The sequence below is a fragment of the Chiloscyllium punctatum genome, chromosome 38 (genome assembly GCF_047496795.1).
Source record: "Chiloscyllium punctatum isolate Juve2018m chromosome 38, sChiPun1.3, whole genome shotgun sequence".
Taxonomy (NCBI): domain Eukaryota; kingdom Metazoa; phylum Chordata; class Chondrichthyes; order Orectolobiformes; family Hemiscylliidae; genus Chiloscyllium; species Chiloscyllium punctatum.
In genome coordinates, this window is record NC_092776.1 from 8,288,092 (window position 1) to 8,296,183 (window position 8,092).

At 43.3% G+C, this 8,092-nt stretch overlaps 1 pseudogene; it reads right to left on the reverse strand.

The window, feature by feature from the left end:
- Window positions 1-3,941: 3,941 nt before the first annotated feature.
- On the reverse strand, window positions 3,942-4,233 carry LOC140463260 (10 kDa heat shock protein, mitochondrial pseudogene; annotated as a pseudogene).
- Between the last annotated feature and the right edge of the window lie 3,859 nt (window positions 4,234-8,092).

Consider the following 8,092-nt stretch of genomic DNA (forward strand, 5'->3'; position numbering starts at 1 on the left):
TAGCATGGCCAATTCACCTGACCTGCACATCTTTGGACTGTGGGAGGAAACTGGAGCACCCGGAGGAAACTTATCAACATAAGCCTCTTAAGTCACAGTATTGTCACATTTCTCTAGCTTCCTCTTGAATGGACCTGTGCATTTACCTGGAAAACAATACAGTGGATGGATGATAATGAAATAGCATTAATTAAAATGCAACTGAAGGTGTCCTTCCATTGAAAACCAACCAATCCTGTCCTCCCCTGATATCTAGTTCAAACGTAGCTTTGTACATAAATATGGAAAGCCACAAGCGCCTGTTCAGATCAGTGTGCCGCTGAGGGAGTGTCACCTTGTCTGATCTGCCACCTTTGCCCAAATTGTTTGTTCTGACCTCTCGTAGGAGACTCCAGAAATCCCTCAGTATCAACATTTTTTTCTTCAACCGAACAGCACAAAGACAGACTAACTGGTTGTTCATCTTATTTAGGATCTAATACATTGTATCAATATCTTCGTAGCTGCTCAAATTAATTCATTACATATTCATGATGGTATTGAAGTCGCAGCATGGATACAGGCCATTTAGTGGAACAGGGGTTTATGCTGGGCATGTTCCTTCAATCCATCTTGACCTCAGCCCATGAACATATTCTTTCATGAACATTCCTTTCTCCCTGAGAAGCTGGTTTAATTTCCCCTTTAACACACCTATACCATTTATCTCAACTACTCCTGTGGTAGCAACTTCCACAGTCTCCATGCTCTCTAAATAAAGACATTTCTCCTCAATTCATTATTTGTAACTACCTTGTATTTTGGATCCCTGGTATTTGTTTTCTCTACAAAGGAGAGATCTTCACTATGTCCAAACCATGTCATAATTTTAAAGACCTTCATTAGGTTACTTCCTTGTCCCCCCTTATCCAGAGGCAAAGTAATCGCAGCCTGGTCCACTTTTCCACAGTAGAAAGAACCTTCCGGTATTATTCTAGAATTTTTTTTGCACCTCCTGCAATGTCCCTACATACTTTTAATAGAACAGGGAACAGTTTACTGTGAAGTGTTATCTAACTTGATATATACAAATTCTATACAAGTCTAACTTAGTGTCTCTGCTATCAAGTTCAATCCCTGAACCCGAATGCTTTCATTACTTTTTATTAGTCAGTGACATGGTGGCTCAGTGGTTAGCACGGCTGCCTCACAATGCCAGGGACCCGGGTTTGATTCCAGCATCAGGCCGTGTGGAGTTTACACATTCTCCCTGTGTCTGTGCGGGTTTCCTCCCACAGTCCAAAGATGTGCAGGTTAGGTGGATTGGCCATGCTAAATTGCCCATAGTGTTCAGGAATGTGTATTAGTCAGGGGTATATGTAGGGGAATAGATTTGGGTGGGATACTCTTTGGAGGGTTCATGTGGATTTGTTGGGCCGAAGGGCATGTTGGGATTCTATGATTTATACCATTGAAGCTCTTTGGGCTGTGTCTGGGGTGAGATGGTAAATTACTCCCCAAATCTGTGGTCCATAGACACCATCTAGACAAGAATCCTTTGGGTAATCCTTTTCTCTGAGAGCTCCTTGGGAAAAGGTACACTGGATAATCACTGATTGAAAGGAGCACTTCACATTGACGGCAAATCTGAGCTGATTCAGTCTGAGTCCTCTGGAGATTGGTAGAATGTTCTCATTGAGACAATGCAAGTTCTGAAAGTTAGACACTGAGAGATGGTTTCTGATGGATGGGGAATTCAAAGCACGCGGCACAGAGTTGGGATAAGGCCAACCATTTAGGAGGAGAAATTCCTTCACTCAAAAGATTATGAATAGAAGGAATGCTGTACCCCAGAGGAATTTTTGTTTAAAATTCATTCCTGGGATGTGGGCATCGTGGGCCACACTAATATTTATTATCCAGCTCTGATTGCCCAGAGGGCACTTAAGAGTTAACAACTGGAGTCATATGTAGGCCTGACCAGGCGAGGATGGCAGATTTCCTTCCCTGAAGGACATTAGTGAGCCTGACAGGGTTTCCCCAGCAATTAATCCTGTCACCATTAGACCCTTAATTCCAGACTTGTATTGAAACTCAAATTCCGCTATCTGCCATGGCAGGATTTGAACCCAGGTCCCTAGAATAATACCTGGGTTAATAGTCTCATGATAACACCACTCAGCCATTGCCAGTGATCTGCTGTTGACTACATTTAGGGCTGGGTTTAATAGATTGTTGGTCTGTCAGGGAAAGCAGGTGGAGCTGAACACACAGCTAGATTATATTTCCTATGGTATGGAAACAAGCCCTTCGGCCCAACCAGTCCACACTGACCCTCTGAAGAGTAACCCTACCAGACCCATTTCCCTCTGACTAATGCACCTAACACTCTGGGCAATTTAGCATGGCCAATTCACCTGACCTGCACATCTTTGGATTGTGGGAGGAAACCAGAGCACATGGGAGGAAATATGTACAAACATGGAGAGAATGTGCAAACTCCACACAAACAGTCGCCTGAGGTGGGAACTGTACCCAAGTCTGTGGCGCTGTGAGGCAGCAGTGCTAACCACTAAGCCACCATGCTGCACTAGCTATGATAGTATTAAATATTGGAGCAGATGTGATGGGCTAAATGGTCTGCTCCTGCTCCTATTCTCGTATTCATTCTTCAGTTCTTCCCCTTCCCTCCTCTTGACCTAACTTCCTCATCGATGAGAGAAGGTGGCGAGCACGTCAGGACTGACCAATCTTCAGTCCCTGAGCAGCCTCCATAACAAGGCCGCTGTGCATTGTCAGGGTGAGTTTTGGGATCCTCCCTGACATTAATCCATCACCGTCCCCCAGCCTCAAACTTCAGCATTTCGACGTTTCCAACTGTCTCCTGCTGTTGTGACCATCTGACCCACAGGCCTAGAAATGAGTGCAATCGATACGACCCACCAGCAGACAACCTCCAGACATCAGACAACCTGCAGCCAATTTTCCTTCCCTCCCTCCGTTGACCCCAATCCGAACGGGAAGACCAGTGCCCTGCAGCCGATAGCCTGATTCACAAGTGGAAGTCAGGCTGAGCTTTCCGAGCTGCCCGCACTGATATCCTCAGGGTTGACCTCAGGAATGTGACCTCCTGGAAGCAGCCGGAACACCTTCTCATCCCTTTGGTGCAAGAGTGGGTCAGTGCTTCATTTCACAAATAACTCACTCCCCCCTGCCCCCACCCCGGTCGCCCCAGGCTTCAGGCATTTCAGTGGGTGCAGGTAGGAAGGAGAAGATGGCTTTACCGAAAATAAAATTGAGACAGACTTGTGTTGCTTGGAAGGAGTCAAAATGAGGAGCAGATGTCTGTTGATTAACAGCATGCATGTGATGACAGGTTTGACACAATTGCAGTGCTGTTAGTTACAGAACAGCTGCTCTTGAATTCCAGCGCCGAGTTTAGACACAAGTCCTTCTCCCTCCTCGTCAGGAACAGTCACGGCGAGGTGCCTGCTATCCCACTTCAAGACGATAAAGACGAATAACAACTATTGAATTAAACTGGAGTGTTTGGGTCGTGCTTACTTCTGTTACCTGGCAGGATGCTGGCTAGGTCTGCATTTAGTACACATCCCTCATCTTCTTTTCAAATGGGTGTTTAACATTGAATTTATTGTACTAGCTCAAAGAATAGTATCCAAGACGCAGAGTGGCCAGTGTTGGACTGGGATGTGCAAAGTCAGAAATCACACCATCACTGGGTTATAGTCCAACAGGTTCATTTGAAATCACAAGCTTTCAGAGCACTGCCCCTTCGACATCACTTCATCTGATGAAGGAGCAATGCTCCAAAAGCTTGTGATTTCAAATAAACCTTTTGGACTTAGAGCTGGTGTTGCACGAGTTCTGACAAATATGGTATTTACAGGCTGTGACAAAAAGCTACTTCATGGAATAGGTAGTTTCTCAGCAACATCCAACATTCACACTGTGCATTTCCTAGGAACATCTCCATCTCTAAGTAAATAGTAAACTTTATCATCTGAGAGAATGATAGTCCTTCCATATTTTGGGAGCATCTGTTTCACCAACTTTTACATGAACTGATTTACTTGGTTGCCAGGTCCAACCAGTACAATCCTTGCTTCAAGAACTTCTGCTCTGGAACATTCTGGAAGCATGAGGCTACCTTTTTGTCACCTTTTTTGCTGCAACCCTTCCCACCAAAACATGGTCGAAGATGGGCAGCAACGTTTTAAATGCCAGACCTGTCATACCTGCTGCCACTTCTAGAAAGCACTAGAAATGATTTGATTTTGATTTCATTTATTATTGTCCCATGTACCTTAGTACAGTGAAAAGTTTTGTTTTGTGTACTTGTGCATACCACATAAAGACCATAGGGTGATTGAACAGACCAAGGAATACAGTTACGGCTGCAGAAAAGGTGCACAAAGAGTGAGATCAACATTAGGTTCAAAATTTGAGAGGTCCATTCAGAAGTCTAATAACAGCAGGGAAGATGATGTTCTTGAATCTGTTTCAGAGGTGCCGGTGTTGGACTGGGGTGGACAAAATTAAAAATGACACTGCACCAGGTTATCACAGGTGGCACGGTGGTTAGCACTGCTGCCTCACAGCGCCAGAGACCTGGGTTCAACCACCTAACAACTATGGACAATTTAGCATTGTCAATTCACCTGACCTGCACATCTTCAGGATGTGGGAGGAAACCAGAGCAACTGGAGGAAACCCACGCAGACACGGGCAGAATGTGCAAACTCCACACAGACAGTCGCCCAAGGCTGGAATCAAACCTGGAACCTTGCTGCTGTGAGGCAACAGTGCTAACCACTGAGCCACCGTGCATAAGTTTTGCAGCATGACACAACTGAAATTATATCTTAAAAAATATCTGGATTGTTTGGTAAGTCTCTCATCTTTTAGAATGTCCATGTTGGTTTCAGTTCTTTCATATGTAAATAGTGTCATAGAGTTATAGAGATGTACAGCATGGAAACAGACCCTTTGGTCCAACCTGTCCATGCAGATATCCCAACCCAATCAGAACTTTCAAAAAAAAATTACATTCTCAAGTGAACTTTAACAATAGCTGCCATGTCAGCTCAGATAATGCATTGAAGGTGAGATGTGCCCTGCTTGGGGCACCCTTGAATCTGTGGTACTTGTGTTTAAGCTTTTTTATCTTTGCCTGGAGGAACAGGTTACAAGTGTTTATAATCGGGGAGGGAGGGTCTCTGATGATGTTGACTGCCTTTCTGCGACAGCGAGAAGTGTGGATGGAGTCAATAGGTGGAAGGTTGGTTTGTGGGATGGACTGGGTTGTGTTCACTACTCTCTGTAGTTTCTTATGGTCCAGGACAGAGCAGTTACTATACTAAGCTGTGATGCAAACAGATAGAATGCTTTCTATGGTGCATTTGTAAAAGTTGGCAAATTTTCTTAGTTCTGATTTATTGTATTCACATGTACCTAAGTACAGTGAAAAGCTTTGTTTTGTGAGCAATACAGGCAGATCATAGCAAACAAGGACATACAGATCATAGGGTACTTAGAGAGAGTGAGGCATACAAGCTTACATCAGCACAGGAGGGGCGCAAAGCAAGGTCAGCATTATTTGAAGTTAGTGAAGTGCTGAGGAAAAAAAGAGGCATTGTTGTACCTTCTTAACTGTCACATCAATGTGGGGAGTCCAGGACAGATTGTTGGTGATTGTCACTCCTAGGAACCTGACACTATTGATTAGGCCCCACCTCCGCTCCATCGATGTAGCCATGATGTGGAGATGCTGGTGTTGGGCTGGGCAAGATCAGAAGTCACATGACACCAGGTTATAGTCCAACAGGTTTATTTGAAATCACACGCTTTCGGAGCGCTGCTCCTTTGTCAAATGAACCTGATGAAGGAGCAGGGCTCCGAAAGCTTGCGATTTCAAATAAATCTGTTGGACTGTAACCTGGTGTCATGTGACTTCTGACCTCAGATCAGGAGAACAATGTTCGAAATCTGTTTGGGTGAAGCTAAGAAACAGCCAGGGGCAGCAGACTTTAGTGTTTGTGGGCCACCAAATATAGTTATTATGGGCTTTGTTATAAGTCAGGAGATGAGTGGAGCTGGTAGTGTGAGCAATGCATGGGACACTTCATTCCGCAAATAGACTGGGCAAACAATGTGACCACTAAAGCTGTGCAGGATAAGTTTCTGGAATATGTTAGGAACGGTGCTCTAGAACAACACGCTGAAGAGCCAATAAATGGAGGACAGGTTATTTTGGATCTTGTATTGTGTAATGAAATATCTCTAAATAATAACTGTCCTATTAAAGAACATTTAGAAATGACTGACCACAATATGCTAGAATTTCACTTAATGTTTGAATGTGAGATAGTTCAATCGAAAGCAAATGTGTTAAATTTGAACAAGGAAGTTATGAAAGCATGAAATGCATGTTGGCTGAGCTGGATTGAAAAAATACCTTAAAAAGCATGACGGTACATAGTCTTTGGAAAAAGTCTAGAAACTACAAAAACTTAACAGCACTGCACGTTCCTTCAAGTGGCAAAAATCAAAAAGGCTGGCGCTGTTTTCTCTGGAGCGTTGGAGGCTGAGGGGTGACCTTCTAGAGATTTAACCGTGACGGGCATGGATAGGGTGAATAGTTAAGATTTCTTTCCCCCAGGATAGGGGAGTTCAATAGTAGAGGTCATAGGTTTAAGGTGAGAGGGGAAAGATTTAAAAGGGACCTACGGGCAACTTTTTCACAGAGAAGGTGGTGCATATATGGAATGAACTGCCTGAGGAAATGGTGGGGGCTGGTACAATTACAGCATTTAAAAGGCATCGGGATGGGTACCTGAATAGGAAGGGTTTAAGAGAGATAGGGGCCAAATGCTGTCAAATGGGACTGGATTAATTTAGGATATCTGGTCGACATGGGTCAAAAGGGTCTGTTTCTACATTGTACATCACTATAATAATTCTATAAATCTATAACATTGGCTGATAAAGGAAGCTAAGGATCGTTTTAGGTTAAAAGAAAAGGCCTGTAAAATTGCCATAAATAGTAATAAATCTGACAACTGGAAAGTTTTACAATAATCCAAAAGAGGATAAAGGAACTGAGAAGGAAAGGAAGAACTGAATATGAATGCGATTTGGTTAAAAAAACATAAAAATGGACAATAAAAGCTTCTACATGAACATAAGTAGGAAATATTTGGCTAAGGGAAATGTGAATCCATTAAAAACAAAGTGAAAAGAGTTGATCATGGGGAATAAAGATGTGGCAGAGAAGCAAAATGATGGCTTTGTATATATTTTCACTGAGGAAGGTACAAGAAATCTAACAAAATTAGAGATCCAAGTGATTAGAGAGAATAAGGAGTTAAAGGAAATTAATGTTAGCTAGAAGGTAGTTTTGGAGAAATTAATAGGGCAATAAGTTATTAGACTCCACAATGTGATGTTCTACATCCTAGAGTGTTGAAGGAGGTGGCTATAAGGACAATCAATGCATTGGTAATCACCTTACAAAATTCCATACATTCTGATCATATTGCATCACCACTGTCTTACCAAGCCATGGGGGCTGGTCTCTCATTAGAGAGAAGCAACTGGTGGTGATTTAACTTGATGGCCACCAAACCTCAGGTGAGGGAAGAGAGTGAGAAGGAGAGTCCTTGTGGTAACCTCAAACCAGTGGTGGGGATTGAACCCATGCTATTGACATCACACTGTTACTGTAAACTAACAAGCCAGCCAACTGAGCTAAACTGATTCTCCAATTCTTCTTGGAAGATTGCAAATGTCACCACACTATTTCAGAAATTATCAAGGGACTTAGAACAAGGACCTACAGGCCGATTGGCCTTATGTCAGTCGTAAGGAAATTGCTAGAATCTATTATAAAGTCATGATAAGTTGACACTCAGATAAAGGTGATCTGATTGGGCGCAACCACCATGAATTTGTGAATGGAACATGTTTGCCAGGTGTGCAGGCTACATGGATTAGCCTTGGGAAATGTGGGGTTACAGAGATAGGGTAGAAGGGTGGGTCTGGATGGGGCAGTATGGACTCGATGGGCCGCACTGTCGAGATTCTATGATATCAT